Below are 18,257 nucleotides of genomic sequence, written 5' to 3' on the forward strand. Positions count from 1 at the left end.
GTCAAACTTTAATTGTATTTGTTTACATATGATGAGATTTTTATATCTCAGCCCTCAACAAATCAAACTCTTACCATAACATTTGAATTATGTTGAAATATTGGCAATATATGAGGTAAGTTCATTCGTTAAAGGAATTACAATTGTGTTATACTAGTAGATGCAACCTGTTTAACCGGAGTTAAAAAGACATAATCAAGCACATTTCATTGAAGTTCATATTCACGTATAAACTCCAAAGGACAAGAGATCAAGACGTCCATCAAATTTGTTCTAGTGGCAACTTGATAGATTTATTAATTGAGGTACTCTCTACAGCTATATTTAAGAAACTGATGTGCAAGATCAATACGTGTCGACTCAGAGATCTTTATTGTTGTTGAAGAAGACATGTTGACATGAGGGGGAGGCTACTGCATACTGTACTATTTTTTCTTGGCATAGATTTTGTCCCATTAGGTTTTTCTTGCAAGGTTATTAACGAGACAGTTCTAAATGCAAGTTCTACAAGAATTATGCACTCTTTTTCCCTTCACTAAGATTTTTTTCCCACAGGATTTTTTCTTAGTAAGGTTTTTAATAAGACATATTTTTTGGTAGGTAGACATCTAAAGAGGAGCGTTATAAATCAATTAAGTATGGATATTCCATAACCTCTCATTTAGATCCCATTATCTCTTCATAATTCCTCCCTTGACATTGTGTATTATCTCTTCATAATTCTCATCTCAATATTGTATGTAACTAATGTAACTTGTGTCTTTTGGTTTATATTTACTTATGATTCCTAGCTTATAAATAAAAGTTGTATGAGTTTATTTTAAACACACCTATTATAAGTGGATGAAAGAATATAAAATGATAGTCTCTCATATTTTGTTTTGTGTCTCTCTTTTTTATTTATGCTTTGTAGTTTATTTTTTGTGCTATTTTCATTTGTTTTATAATATTTTTCCAATATTACAGAAAATCTGGAAACAAGATTCCCGAACTAAACAAGGGCAAAAGAGGAATTACAAAGGCTGGTTTTCGGGAAAAGGATGGCACAAGTTGCGAAGAGCTGGCAATGAGACCGACAGTTGGTCGGTCCCACAAAATGTGGCGCCAAAATCTCAAAAACTCGCCGATTAAAATTGTCTCGTGCCTGACAAATGAGGATTTTCACTTCACTAGGTGAAAATATTCGTTGACATTTTTTATTTGACACAATCATGAGTCTGTGATTCCCTGCTCCAACACATCATAACCAAAGTAGTAGAAGCCCGTATATTTTATTAATTTAAATTTAAATTTTAAATTTTATTATAATAAAAAAATTTTAAAAATAATTATATTTAATTTTTTTTTACAATTTAAAATTTTCATATAAAATTATATTTTAACTCAAATTAAAAATTTAAATTAATAAATTAAACGGGCCACAAATCTTATTCGCCAAAAGAATATTAATACATCAGAATTAAATTCATTAAAAATGGGACTAGTTTATTCCTTTTGAAATTTTTTATTTATTCCATCTCATCCAAATTATAATTTGAAATCTCTACTTTTAACTTATTTGTGAAATTTAATGAAATTTACCTGAAATTTCATAAAGGTAAATATCATATTCAAAATTTGGCTAAATTAACGTTTATAAATTGGTCTTACTAAAGAAAAGACCCGTGAACTAAATGTAAAAGAGCGCGCACAGTACTAGTGAAGTTAGGGTATTGATCACTATAGAAGTAATGTGAAGATATATTTTCAAAAAAAAAAGTGAAGAATATTATGGAGACGTTTGGTTCATGGATTAGAATTATTTTTTATTTACGTGTATTTTTTATGAGAAAAAACACTGTAGCGAATTATAAATCATGAATCATGGTTTAAATTCTCCAACTAAATCACGGTAATGCAATGTAAAATGTAATCTCATCTAAGTAAATTTCACAACACTAAATTTAAATGCTAACAATATAATTAACACTCTAGTATGTTTGGTAACTTGTTATATTTGACCTTGGATTTTATTACCACAAAGATAGACGAACATTTTCTTTTCTTTTCTGTTTTTGCTAAAGAGGGGGACATTTTCTTGAATATTAAGCATGGTAATTAAGGAAAAGAGAAGAGAATCAATCGCCGTGTTTGTTTGGCCAGGAATTCACGTGGTTCGTTATTACAGTGGAAGCAGAAGCAGCAAACACTTGGCGTATAATTTAACGATTTATTGAGAGCAGAAGGAAAAACATTAACTGGAGGTTGACTGGGTAGGCCCCGCACGTGAGAAGGAGACAATTGCAAAAAATATAATATTGAGGCACCAAAAACCAAAAGGGGGCAGAGTAAGCTAACCTGGTGCATACGCCAAATGACACCTAAAACCAATCCCCCCCCAAAAGAGAAACCATCATTATTAGTTACCTACCACTACTTTCTGTCCCTATCTCTCAGTAACTCTCTCTTACTTAACACTGGCGAAATTTATTTGAAGGGTTCTATTTAGTTTAAAATCATATAATTTTGTTATAATGTTTTTTTTTTATAAAAAATTTAAATGTTAAAAATTAGAATCATAAATTATGATTCTGAATTTATGAATCAAACGTCATCTAAGAGTGGTAATTTGTGTTGCCGTTTTGTATTCGTATCGTGTTGACTTTTTCAGTTAAAACGGTAAAATCTGACATGAACACGATCCATTGTATATTGACGGGTTGCACGAAATGATATGACTAATCTATTTATTAAACATATTATAATAGTGTCGTGTCAATTTATTTTTAATAACTTATTTATTAACTCGTTTATAAAATAAGTGATAATAAGATCGTGTCAATCTATTTATCAACTTGTTTTTCTTTAAAATACATACAAATATATATATATATATATATATTTGTAAACGTAGGTAACAAACGGGTTGTAATTGTGTTGTGTATTCATGTTACCTAAGTAACAAACGGGTTGTGATTGTGTTGTGTATTCGTGTTACCTAAATATGACACGTTTAATAAACAGGTTACGGCAGGCTAAATGCTGGTTGGCAGATCAACCTGAAAACGACACGTTATTTAATCACGTTTCACGGGTTCGACCTGATTTTGACCCAAACCTATTTATGATAAACTCAAACCCGTTAATTTTGTGCGGGTTTCAAGTCTTGTCATCGTGTCGTTATCCGGATTGCCGGACTTACTCTTACTCTTTTTTTTTTTTTCCTTCCTGTTTGTATTTTTCGATTAAAAATTTCTTGGATTTGATGTTAACACTAGACCATGTGAAAAAATTTGAATATCTGACCATGACATTAGTGTGAAATTTTCTTCTTAGTTAAGATAACAACTAGATTTCCTTATCTTTTTCAATAGGCCCACATCGGTAAATATGTTTTAATATGTTTCCTTCTTGGTCGATCTAAGATTCGGGTATGAGGTGAAATATTGGGACATTTTTGTTGTTCCTCTGCTAAAAACATAAAGAGACACATCAATAATATAGTATGAAGATGAACAAAATCTTCTAGTCAACATTTTTGCTAAGAAGGAAAAATGTCTTAATTACAGCTCACCTTGACAATCAAGTCAAATTTAGTTCAACCTAACACGTATAGTGTATCAATCATGGGTATTAATTTGATATTTTCTTAATTTTAAAGGATAAGATATTTATTGAAACTTCAAGATACTCTACCAATAGTAAACGTTTTTAAATGTTAAATTTGATCACAATCACATGAAATATAAAAAATTAACAAATTTTAATACAAATCTAATGGTTAAAAATAGGGCCGGCAATATGGGTCACGACATGACGACACGACTCGAAAACGACACGAATTTTGCGAGTTAGGGTTGAGAAAAAATATGTTCGGGTCAGAATTGGGTCGACCTGAAATTGACACGAAAAATACGGGTCAATTTCGGGTTGGACCCGCCTAACCCAAACACGACACGAAACTCGTAAAAAACTAAAAAATACATATATTTTTCATTACATATTTTAAATTTTATTATGAACTTGTGATATCATGATAGTTATACTCAAAATCTTATACTTGAAGTGAAAGTACTTAATTTCAATGGATGTTATTGTAATTTAGTGTGTTATGAATTTTAAGTTATTTCTAATATGTAAAAAATTAAATAAAAGTATACAATTTTCGTGTCAATTTCGGATTCACGGGTCAATTTTGTGTCACGGGTCATTTTCGGGTCGTGTCGTGTCAACTCGTAAAGTGGTCGTGTCGTGTTCGTGTTGCAGTTTTTAAAAAATTTCGTATCACGGGTCGTGTTCGGGTTGACTGTAAATTTTTAAAAAACGATATGAACACGATACGTGATACGAATTGCCACCCCTAATTAAAAACATAGACATATCAACGGTGTACGTATTTTTCATACTTAAAATAAACCGTCATTATTCCAATCAAGAAATGCTTAAAGAAAATCTTTTCAAATGGAGTATTTAGGAGAAAGATTAGCTTTCGTTAATTTGAAACCAAATTGATTTTCTGCAACATATTAAGATGATGAGACAGTGGGACCCATGCCCACATAGAGAGCATGTGGTTTGGTTAATGTCCTAAGGCCCGTTTGTTTATTTTGTTGATTTGAGTTTATAATTCGAGTTTTTTTACAGTAAAAAGTTCTCATAAATAATCACATCTAATTTTTTTGCTACAGTAAAAAACTCTCACATAAAGTCACATCTCAACTCGAATTAAAAACTCGAATCAGCGAATTAAACGGGCCCTAATTGTGCGACAAAACGTAACGTAGCTTCGATTCCATCTACATTTTAAAATTGTATGTGGAATACAGTCCCACATTATCAAACATTGTATGGTATCAATCTTAATCTTAGGAATAAAAAAATGGATTAGATATTTAATATATATATATATATATATATATATTGATGCTAAAAGATCTTTCTTACGGCAAGTAATCAATTATCCAGACTGGCTTGTAGGACAGAATATACTAAAATAATTTCCCTCTTTTTTCTCAAGGCATGCGATCACTTAATCAAGGCCCCACAATCCTTGGATCTTCGCCTGTGTTTGGCTTTTATGTCTGCTTCTAAGGGGGTAAAGCCAACTTTCTTAATCACTTTCAATTGGACGTATTGAAAGGCTTAATTATGATTTTGATGACCTTATTTGAAACTTTTAGGGCTGTCAAAACAGTGACCCTTAATCATTTGATTCTTAATACTCCAATCACATATTTCCTCACAGACCAAAAGCCCAAAGACATTGGAATAAAGAAATAAATAGGTATATCTCGTTCATCATTCACTTGGTTCATAAACTAAATTTGCTGACTTCTTATGATTTTTATGGAAAAAAAAAAGGAAATTTGTGCTCAAAGTGGAATGGTGCTCAACAAGGACATCAATTTCAATACCTCGTTGATTTGAAATGTTTAACATGTTTTCTGCTTTTTTTCCCCCTTTGTTCTTACTGTGGAAATTTAGCTATTTTGTTCAAAATGCAAAAAGAATAATAATAATAATAATAACAATAAACCAACTTTGAGTAAATGTATGAGCTAAATCTAATGGTTCTTACTCATTTGGCGTCACATTTCAATACAATTCATTAGGTGGCAATTGTTAAATATTGGGCATGGAACATTTGAAAATATGTGTAATTTAACTGTTCGGGACCTTTCTAAATTCAAAAACGATTTTGACATGAGCCTAAACTATCCCCCCTCAACCATCAATGGCCAAACCAAATATGCAAATGCGAACTTCCCCTGTAATGAAAACAAATTATAAGGCAAAACGGAGAATGCTAAATATAAAACTGAAATCTAATACGCATATAATTTAAGAGGTATTTGTAATATAATACGCAAATATTTTAAAAGATATTTGTCTCGTTTTCTTATACGACCCCCGTACTACTGAAAATCTAACGATGTCACAGCCCGTTGAGATTTGAGTTCGTGTTGTACTCTGAAATACGGATTTTAATGGGCCAGATGTTTCCACAACACTTTGATTAAGGTCTTTCTTCATTGCCGTAGAAACTTGTGCATAAGCTTGTTTCACTGATCTTATGAACATCAGCCCAAATTATCTACGGCCCATCGACCTGGATCAGAGAAAGAAATGTTTCTCTTTTCTTTTAAAGGAATTAAACTTAACTAAGAAAGAGTTCAGGAATTAAACTTCTTTATAAATTATAAGCATCCACACGGAGACAAAGAGGAATTATAGAATTCATCTTTAACAAAAGGATAATGAAGGAGAAGATTACAGAGTTGTGATCACATGAGAAAAAAAAAAAAACAGAGAGAGTGAAGCGTGAAATCAATTGAAAAGTTGGCAAGATAAGCTGATTTTTTGCGGAAATTCAAAAACAAAAAAAAAAGGATATTGTGTAACGAGATCACTATATTCTTGGACAGTGGGCAGAAGAAAAGCCCAAAAAAAAGTCAAATCCACAAATATCGCAGTCTTTGTCCAAAGACATATATGAGGGGGGCATTACTGCAACGACCCAAGAAATTGCACAAAATATGGAACATGAAGGAAGAAAAATGATACTTTTGGTCAAACAAAGGAATAAAGTATAAAATAAGAAGGAAAAAAAAATCTTAATCAATGTTTCAGTGATCAATTTATAACTCTAGGAACGCATATTTTCATGTAGATAGTCAAATTACAGCACTAAAAAGTCTAGTTAACCATTTGAATTTACCTTTCCTATTAAAAAAAACTCCAATAAGGATTAGTTTAATGTTGCGAAAGACATGCATGTGTGTCTTTTTCCGGTTCTCTGTTTGTCATTATTAACCAAGAAACTCCAGATTTTCAAACCTTGGACTTGAAGCGTGGATTATCAAACGTGTACAGACAGACATACATACATAGATGACAAATCGACAGTTACAACTGCTGCGCGTAGGAATCAAGATTACGGCGCGTGCGACCTTTTAATCATTTCATAATCAAGCAAAGTGGAAAAAACATGAGAATTTACAGTCCCTCTTGCCATAACTAGTGTGGCAAAGTTTCACTCTACTTCAAGAATAATTATTACGAGTTTTTTAGTAGGTTACTTTACTGGTAGTTCATATTTATATATATATATATATATATAAATAAATGTATGAGTGTGGTTTGAATATATATCTATCAATAGGTATTGATATTTTAACTATAAGATATTGATTCAGCGGTTATAAATAATTAGATAATTAAATAAAAAAATTAATAATAATTAATAAGATTAGATTCTTATCACGACACATTATTAAATTTTTTTATTTAATGGTAATCATCGATAGAAACGTAACCATTAAAAATAAGTCCATAAATATATATATATATATGTGGATTGATACTTCATATTTTTTAAAATGTTAAATCTCGTCGAATTTTCATCAAATGAAAATTATGAAAATAAAAATGACAGGTTGATATAGACTGTTAATAATGTAGGAGGTTCTAATTATATTAGTCGTTATCAATTTAGCTTTTATTTTGTTATTAATTTATTGACATTTTTCTATTATTCGTCGTTCGTCTTAATGGTTATTTCGTTATTCTTTTTGTACGTGAGCTATAAATAATCACAGCTATTGTAATAGTTAGATTTTTATTCATAAATTTGATATTAGATTTGAGTTTTCTCCCAATTTGGAGGTTTTTCTTTTGTAGGACTTTTTTTTGAATGGACTTGAACCGTTGAGTCTCGTCTTCTGTCCAAGTTAAACTAGTCAAATCCTTTCCTATCCTTCTGTTGCATCAGTTAAAAGTTAAAACAAATATCTATTATTAGTGGGCAATTTTTTTAACTACTCACATAGAAGTCACAAGAACCAGCAGTAGTTTAGGACCAAAATCTTGACTGAAAAACTTCCATATAGACCCATAAAAACAAGTGTTCCCTTTGCAACCAACAGAAATTTCCTTTTTCTTTTTCCTCTTCCTTTTTAGTAAATCTTATCAGCAGTATATCCCCCAAGTATAATAGAATTATGACACCCTTTTAGAAAAACTCTGGTTTGCTTGGGGGCTGGCTCTCCACTTAAACTGACCATAACTGATAAAAACAGTAGCGACCAAATATTATCATAGTAAAAGGAATATTGGGAAGTAAATTTTTTTTTTTTTTTTTTTTTTTCTCTCTTTTCACTCTTTAGTTTAATGGGTAGTTGTGACGAGGTCACTTGCAGATAGAACAGAAGAGGTAACTTTCACTCTCCAACCCATTTGTTGGATACTTAGAAGATCTTGAAACTGTACCCTGACCAGATTAAATTGCCCACGTTTTTAGAAGAACAATCATATTGCAGCCTCCTAGTGGCCAATATATTTTTCTTTTCTAATCATTTATCTTTTTCATGAGGAAAATATACTCAATGGAAAACCAGCAATTGGGAAATCAATTAAAAACTTTAAACCAATCTATAGAACTCGTGACAAGTTATAAATATCTCGTTTAGCTGACTATACATTGGTATTTAATTAATTTTCTTTTTAAGTCCCAATTGAGTTAAACGGCAGTAATTTGTACCGGGAAAAAGGGAGGAAATAAAAATAGCATTTTAAGCAAGCATGTTCTATTGTCACCTACCTTTTCCCTTCAATCAACTTCAACATCATTATCACCATTATCATGGTTTTTTTTTTTTTTTTTTTCCTTTTTATTGATCTTAGAATAATATCTATTCAATATGGTTCTCTACAAAGAATAAAATAACGGCACATAGTGCGTTCTCACTACTCATTCCGAGCATATGGGCTTTTGGGAAAAGGCAAAGGGATAGATGATGCTTTGTTGGTGAAGCACTTCTCAAATTTTACGTGTATATCAATATATATGTATGTGTCATATACATATCTCTAAAGGAATGTGCACCTATTAATTATACTTTCATGTGTAAGAATATGAAGAGAGTAATTGCAAGGGGGGGAAAAAATAACAGATAGAGGAACAGGAAGCAACACAATCTTGTATTTTTCACTCATCAGGAGAAGTTTGGTTGCAGACTGTAGAGACTCATAAGCCAGTGATAAGTTTTTTTTTTTTTTTTTTTTTTTTTATCAATTTTAAGGTGTATTCTCAGTTTTCCAATAGTTTATGTTTTTCATTTCTATATCATTCATTTTGAGGTTTTCAAAAAAATCTTATATTATATTTTGGATTGCATCCGGCCACTTATACTTTTATATTTTTAATTTACTCTAAATTCTTATATTTTTCTAGTTCAACAGTAAATTTTGACTAAAAACATCTTGTTGCCAAAATTGCAATAAACAAAAAAAAATAATAAGAATAAGAAACAATTAAAAAAAAATCTATAATGTAAAGACCATTTAGTTTTTTTTTTTGTTTTTTAGTCAAAATCAATATTTGACCCGAAAGAAATTAGTACGATCTTAAAATTATTTAAAATGTGAATTCATAAATGTAATACAATAAAAAAATATGAGATGAAATTTTTTGATAACATCAAAACATAATTATAAAAAAAAAACTCTGTAATGATAGGCTGCCGCCTCAGATATATATGGAATTCCATGAAAGGAATCCTCCAAATGAGTGCTATTAGTGAAGCATCAATCTAAAAACTTATCTTTCATGGTGTCAAGTACAAAACATCCCGTCTCATATAAAAACAGCAATTTGCAATTCATGAACTTGGAATGCAGGTCAGCAAGCACAATAGGTTGAAAGCAAGGGAAAAAAAAAAATCTAAAAGATATGAACATCATAAATTATTATCTAATGAGGTTGATTTGCTTGAGATCAAGATTAGGCCAAGTGCTAGTCTTATCGTTCCCCTATTAATCGTGATTTGGACGACGATCGAAAATCTTCATTAATGTTATAATTATAATTAATCATTGTAGTAAACTCTAGTATAGAACTCACATTCATGAACATTGAAATTTTGACAGTTATTATAGGTGTCACAACTATCTTTATTAACATGACATCTTTATAGCATTCGCTATCAGAATTTGAGATCCAAAAATAAAGTTATTTTCATATTCAAAGCAAAAATGTATGGTAGGTTACTAGGTTATATTGCAAACCAATATAATCATGCATGGGGATTATTGTAGAAAGAAAAGTTGAGAATATTAATCAATAATTATTGTGGAATAATATATAGAGGGACTAGATTTTGGTCGCCTTTTATGGAAAACATGCTGCAGTGGGGAATCACAGGAAAGCATTGCATCATTAGGTACACATAATACATTCCATCCTTAACCCAATAACGATAATTAATTAATAGAACTTTGTGGTGGTCGGTATGAATATATCTACTTTTTTAGCCACCAACCTCATGCTTCTAATTATCACAATCACTAACCACAACATCATATTTTTTTTTTCTCAAAATCAGATTAATTATCCTCTTTTTTTAACGATAAAGTAGCTTCAATACAAATAGAATTAACTTGGAAATGCAACATATTGTCATCCCAGACTAATCCACATATTCATGTATGCTTATAATTAAATCAATGTTTGTTTAAAAAATACAATAGTTGACTGATAATGTGATTTTATTTAGAAGCTTTTTACTGTAGGGTAACCTATCAAGTGCATGTTTTGAAATGTTATAGTTGATCAAGATCATATTAAAACAAATGAAGTTTTTCTAGTAGGTCAATCTTGTCGGTAGTGTCAATTTCTGACCTTTAGATCATGTTAAAATTATATTAGATTAAAAAAGTATACCGAACAGACAGTTTATAATATAAATCTAACCGTTGAAAATAAAAAAAAATATCAATAATTCATTTTTTTTTATCTTACTAAAAAAGCTTCTTAAAATGAAAAAGAAATACAAAACTGACAGAATTTAATAAATATTTGACTGTTTTAACTTCTAAAGGAAATATCTCAAGTATTTTTACACATATACCTAAATATTGTAATTTAATTCAAAGGATCAAGGAACTAGAGATCCATAGTTATAATTGCAGTCTTTTATTTACTTTTTTTGTTTTTTCTTTTCTCCAAGGGGAAAGAAAAATCCATGAAATGGCCAACATTGGACCTACCCATTGGAGAAGAGCTGGCACACTAGGCGGCGCGTGAGAGAAAATGCATAAAAGCGAAAAGGACCAAAAACAAAAAGAAGGCAACAAAAACTATCCAAAAGACAGTGATGGTTGCAATCAATATTGAATTGATAGGAAGGAAAAAAAAGGGGAAAAAAAAGGAAAAAACTACAAAATGAAAAAGAGAAGAGCTAGCTAGCCGAAAGAGAAGGGGGATTGTATTTTCATTAGAGATAACTAGAAGCAGGTGAATCATGAGCCGTCAGGTGATAAAATTAAGTTGACGTTTGGTTTGTAAATTTAAAATAATTTTTAATTTATATTTATTTTTTATAAGATAAAATATTATAATAAATTATAAATTATGATACGAATTCACTAATTAAATGCACAATGAGAGTTTCAAATTTTAATCAAACAGTGGGATTTTTACATGAGGAAAACTATTGGTGGGGTCAGATCATCCCACAATCCAAAGGGATATACATCAATGTTGTATGGTGGGGGTCGTTTTATAGTTGGTGCTTGTGGTGTTTGTGTGATTGGACTTTGATGTTCAACAAAAAAACGTGTCCAAAGAAAAAAGAAAAAGATTTTCTAAAAACAAAAATGGTTGTACTCAAATAGGTAACATGGAATTCTACTTTCATTTTAACCCACAGATTTCAGAAATGCCCGAGGCATCATGGCGCGAGAGAGAGAGAGAGAGAGAGAGAGATTACAACAATTGATGTGGAAAGCACGATAAAATTGGACATCAAACGTTGTCTCAATAAGGCCACCCGGGGAAGGTTTTGTTTGGCTATGGAAGGACTTTCCACATGTTATTATTGTTTTTTTTTTCCCAATGAAATAAAACTTTAAGTGGAACTCGGATTATAAGTCAAATTGGAATTATAAGAAGATTTTTACAAAATAAACTGTCAGATATGTTTGTGTTTTAACCTCCAATCTATATCAAAAAATTATTTATTTTGTGTATTTTTTTAGGTGATTTTTATTAGATCATACATTATTAGTAAAAAGTCCTGCTGTATGATCAAAATAAGATGAAAAAAAGCCGTCGTTTTTGACCTTTAATCAAACTACATATTTAAATGCCGCACGCAGTTTTGTAAAATTTGGATACAATATATATAACTATTGATTACAAAGAAAGCTACTGTGTTAATTAATGAGGAACGAAGGGTATTAATGTAGTTTGCCAAAACTCAGACTTTTGCCGCGCTATACGTTAATTAATGTAGTTTGACGAACGGTATATAGTTATAAGAATGGTTTGACTTGTTCATTTATTACGGTTTAAATAATCGATCAACGTGGCTTTTATTGCTCCTCCATAATTTTTGAAGTTGCGTGTCTAATGTATGATGTTGTCTATTGATCATCTAGATTAATGGTTAATATGTCACTAAAAAGACATAATAAGATCACGCCTGGGAGCCTATTGATCATCTTGTCGTTTTCTTCTAAAAGCCAGGAGTTTCTCTAACAAAACTCATGGTTCACAGAATTATAGGCCGTGCTTAGAATTGATCCGGTCTTTATTTTTTATGTTTTTTGAGAAAAAAAAATGAAAATATTTTCAAAACGGCGTTTGGCGTAATAAAGACAAAAAAACAGAAATGAAAACGATTTTTTAGTTTAATGTAAAATAAGAGAAAAATGAAAAATGACTTTTAATCGTTTTTCATTTTTTGTTTTCATTTTCTGATCTCTTGAACATAGAAAGAGACATTAATATTTTTTATACTGAAAATAATCTATTAATAAATTTATCAAATACATTTTTAAAAATAATTTACGTCTGAAATTAAAAATATTTTTATTTTTATATAAAAAATAAAATTATTTTAAAACGAGCTCTAAATACACCCATAGGTGCATTGAATTGTACCAACTATCATGCCATTTTAGTTTGAGCACCATGCGAATCTAAAAGGTATATGACCACTGGCTATAATTTGGTGTTGAGTTAGGATTATTTGTCTTTTTTTTTTGTTTTTTTTTGTTTTTTTAGTCTTGAGTTTGAATTAATTCTCATTGTGGGACGGAGTACACAGACAATCTAGTTCGTGAATGATCGATATGCATTCATACACTGCCTTCTTAAAATTATCTAAGTATCTTATAACTGACCTTTTTTTTATATATGATAATCTAATTCACAACCAACAAAAAGCACATATTTATACATTATGATATCGTTCATTTTATCGATTTGAGTTTTTAATTTTAAATTTTTATAATAAAAAATTTTTAAAAAATGTCACATTTAACCTTTTCTGTTACAGTAAAAAACTCTCATAAAATATTATATTTTAACTTAAATTAAAAATTTAAATTCGTGAAATGAACGAGGCATATATTACCAATTATAATGGACGAGTTAAAAGCATCTAAACGCAACCTTAAGAAAAGTTATTGAATTCCAATATCACCCAACAAAAGGGTGCATATAACACCAACTAGAAGAAAAAAAAAAAAGGAAATTAAGATAAGGGATAAATCTGACGGTCGGGATTATCCCATCAACGTGACTCCCATGATATGACGGAGAGCCTTCAATGCGCCTTTGTCTGATGTGCCTCTAATAAATTCTATGTTCCTTTGAGGACAAAAGATCATTGCCAGTACGACCTCCTAAAAAGCTTACTCCGATTTGACATCTACATCACGGGCTGTTCATCACCTTATTCTGCAACATCAGCGGCCAGAATCTCTTAATCCTATCCTCAGTATCTGGTGCACATCTCTCGGTGCCCTTAATACGGATATGTTGGCCTGGACCCCCACGGCAATTGGTTAGATTTTTTGGTTTTTATTTTTATTTTTATTTTTATTTTTTTTGTGAACATTTATGCTGCGGTACGCGAAGTACCTGATAAAAATTAGAAATTAAGGGAATTTTCTCTATTTTTTTTTCTTTTAATAAAAGATTCGAGATTCCACTTCCACGCTAATCCACTACCCATATCGGAGCGTCCACTATTTAAATCTAATAATTGTGATACGTAAAATCTACTGTTATCAATTGGTAAATATGTACTTTAACAATTTTGAAAATTGTAGAGTTAAAAAAATGTTTGACAATAAAAGTATAACGTCATTTTATCAGCAACTACGTTCAAGAGTAAAATTTAATTAGCACATTTAATAAATAGAACGCTACTTAAAATATGTTAAACTGGTTATCAAAATGTCACTGGGAGACATCTATAGTACTTTCACTTCAAGTATCAATTGATAACAGTAGATTTTACGTATCACTAACAAAATGTTATTCGTACGGGGCAATAAATTATAAACAAATCGTGGTTATTATGTCAATTACTCATTAATAACATACAAAATCACTTTTATTCAGGGCGCTACAATTTACAACCTGCATTAATGTGGGATTAGAGTGGCATTAAATTGACAAAATCGTTACTAAATTGTTATTACAATTATAGGACCTACGTACGTAATAATTCCGCCGACTCGCTCAGAGAAAGAAATAAAAAGGTAGATGGGGGCGTTAAAGATCGAGCATGTTGGGTGGTCGGAGGGCCAAGGGTCACGTGCACTCCAAGCGAGATAAAGAGGAACCAACCCATGGGGCCCACAAAAGAAGTAGGGTATTTAACTGTATGAGTCAGTTCTGGTAAGCCACGTGGCATCCTACTGTAGGGGTCTATGTAGGATGCGTTTCTCAGTATCCAATCCCAGACCAGCCGACCACCTCTCTCTCTCTCTCTCTCTGCCACTGTATCAGCCTTTCTTAATTAATCACCTTTTGAAAAAAAAAAAACAAATATTTTAATTTCTTTTGCTAAACATGCTTTCGTAATCTTTAAATTAACTTTCGTATTAAATCCGCTTTTCGTTTAATTTAATATATTTTAAAGCTACAAAAAGTTTTATTTTAAGGGAAAAGTTAATGGTTCAAAATGACCAAATAACTCCAATTGGAATGGTCATATTACGCTCATGCCATTTTAGATAAACATGAATTTGGATAATGGTTTTCTTTCTCTAGCTGTTTAGTTTGGTAACATTTTCACCGACCCACTCCACCGATTACAAAAATCTACAAAACTCTTTTGTTGTCTTCCCAAAAATACAAAGATATTGTACCCCATCCATGGAAAGATAGAAAATTTGCACCCCAAAATAGTAGGTTTGAATGAAAATATATTTTTTCCACGACCCCATGCACAAAGGGCATATATATATATATATATATATATACATATATACATACACATAACATCAGAATCGTTTTCATTCATGTGTTTTCAAAGTTACTTTAGCGAGCGTTCGTTACATGGAAGAAATTATGCTTCTTTCTTGTGACCATAGACACATGTTTGGTAAATAGCGAAACGGATGCTCAGATTCTAGCATTAACTGGGGTGCCAAAAATTCTTTGCAAATCCCAATCATTCTTATGAAGTTAATACTTTGCCGAAATTGCACGTGGGGGCGTGGGGTCGTTCTACTTAAAATTTCAAAGGCAGGCTAAAAAGGGCATGAACAACTACAAACATATAAACAAGGATTTCCCAACTAAAATTTGGACTAGGAATAGTCCTCTCTTTCTTCTGTTTTTTTTTTTTTTTTTTTTTTTGGTGTGATGCTTTGTTAGTTCCACATTAATCTCCACATCTACACGTTTTCATTTGATAGATATAGCAAATGTAATTTCATTAAAGAAAATGCATAAAAAGCATATCTATTTGTTGGAAGATATTATCCTCCCTAGTTCCTACCAAACATGAGTTGAAAACTACTTATTTTCTTTGCTAAATATGTTGAATCTCTTATCAGTGGGAAGAAGCTTGAGCTAGTGGAAAAGGTGCTAGAATTATTAGCGTATCCATGTCGATACACGAGAAAGACAAAACATGAGAAAAACAAGAATGTTTGCTGGCTCAATTGCAGCCGCTCATATTTTTTTGTTGACCTCCTTTCAATTTATTAATTTAAATTTTTAATTTTATATCAAATTTAATTTTTTTAAAAGTTTTTAACTTTAACCAATGACCGCGTTTGCTTCGGTTTTTATTTCTGTTTTTCACATTTTTTGAGAATAAAAAATGAAAACACTTATACAAAATGCGTTTGGTGTAAAATTTTCTAAAAGTTGAAAACAAAAATATTTGTCTTTTTTTGAAAATTTGAAAACGGATTAAATTCATTTTTCATTTTTCTTTTTATTTTCTCCCTTCTCCCTTCTCTCTCTTCTCTCTCTTCATTTTCTCCCGCCGTCGAACCTCGCTGGGAAACACCGTCACAAGCCACACCCAAAACCGGCGAATCGCGACCCCCTTCTTCTCTGCGCTGCCGCTCTCGGGGGCGCTTCTCCTCCACTGTCGCCGCTCCTTCGTCATTTACGATGTTGTCATTATCGTCATCGACAAGGTTGTTGTCGAAATCGTAGCTCCTCTTGGATCCAGAGTACTTTCGGGAGCGAGAAGCCGAGGAGGAGGAAGCGGCTTTACCGGAAGAGCTGCGACTGAGCCTCCCGCACTAGATGAGAATGGCGTCCACCTCCTCTTTGGTGCAGTTGGAAGTCCTCACAACAACAGTAGGTGCAGGAGCATATTCAGAGTCTTCAAGTGGTAGTCATTTTTAGATATGGTTTTTTCTTGAATCTGGTTTTTTTGTTGGTAGTCATTTTTGGATCTGTTTGAAGTGTTGGGATCTACTGGTACTGGTACTACTACCACACTTGCTTGTGCCGAGTGATTTAACACGACATTTTTATTATTAACAGACGAAGAAGAAGAAAGAGGAGGAAGAAAGAGTTTCTTTTTGCTTAGACAAGTACCCATTGACTTAACTAAACGACTCGAAGAGAAAGAAATAACTTGAGAGACCGGAAAGGAAGAAAAAACGTTTAAAGAGGCGAGAACTTAAATTAAATCACCTAACACAATTTTAGTTTTTTTTAAACTGAAAACAATCTCAGAATAAAACTATCAAACACATTTTCAGAAATGATTCCAAAATGAAAATAAAAATGTTTTCGTTTTCATTTTCATACAAAAAATAAAAACGTTTTGGAACCAATTCCAAACACACCCAATGTCTTGAAAGTTTTATATCTATTTTTACGTTGTATTATTTAAACTCTCATGCATTGCTCTTATTTGGAATTAGTACTCTTACTTATCTCCCTCGGTAATAATTTTCATTATGAATCAAACAAAATTAACCCAACCATAACATTTTTTTTAAGAAAACATAAATTTAATATTAATGTCAGCATAAACAAATTTAACAAAATAAAACTTGAATTTTTTTTTTCTCTTAAAAAGGAAGAATTTTTACTGTAAGTTGGTGCAGCCCACGGAACTTTAGAGAATGGTTGTAGATTTTTCGTATTTGTACCTTTTTTGTATTGAGAATTCTAAAGCTAAGGTTAAACGATACATTTTAAAAATTTTGAAGTAGTAAAGTGGGGGTCCGTTTAGTTCGTTGATTCAAATTTTGTATTTAAATTGAAATGTGACTTTATATGATAGTTTTTTACAGTAATAAAAAAGTTAGATGTGACTGTTTATGAGAGTTTTTTACTGTAGCAAAACTTGAATCGGTAAAATAAATGTGACCCGTATGTTTTTAAATATCAAATCATAAAATAAGAATATATAGGCTTTTTTTTTTGCATGGTCAGTGGTCACCCCTCAATTTTACGAGTTTAGTAAATTAGTCTCTTAAATTTTTTTCTTAGCAATTCACCACTTAAATTTTAAAATTTATTGTATTGCTGATCAAATTGAGAACAAAGTTAAAAATTCAGACGGTATCTTTCACGTGAATGTTTAATAAAGATAATTCTAGTATTTTTGTATCAAATTGAACATTTTAAACACATCATGAATGGTTTTTTTTTTTTTTTTGAAATTAGGGACCCTCAATTTTTTTATTAAAATAGTTAGCTCCCGATTTCAATAAAAATTTTTGCTTGTGATGCATATATAAGGATCAATTCAATGCAAAAATATATGTTAATTATCCTCATTAAACACTCACATAAAAGACACCCTTGTAAAGTTGAGGAGGTGTGCATGTAAAATAAAGTTTCAGGTATAAATAAGATTAATTCTTCAAAAAAAAAAAAAGAGTGTTTTAATTCGAGAAGCAAAGAGGCAGAATGGTCATACAAGAGAGTTTGAACCTGATGGTTGGTGAGTGATTAACAACTAATAGTATTGTTCACAAGCAGTCAATTGTAACACATA

This window comes from Morus notabilis, unplaced genomic scaffold (assembly GCF_000414095.1).
Source record: "Morus notabilis unplaced genomic scaffold, ASM41409v2 Scaffold307, whole genome shotgun sequence".
Taxonomy (NCBI): domain Eukaryota; kingdom Viridiplantae; phylum Streptophyta; class Magnoliopsida; order Rosales; family Moraceae; genus Morus; species Morus notabilis.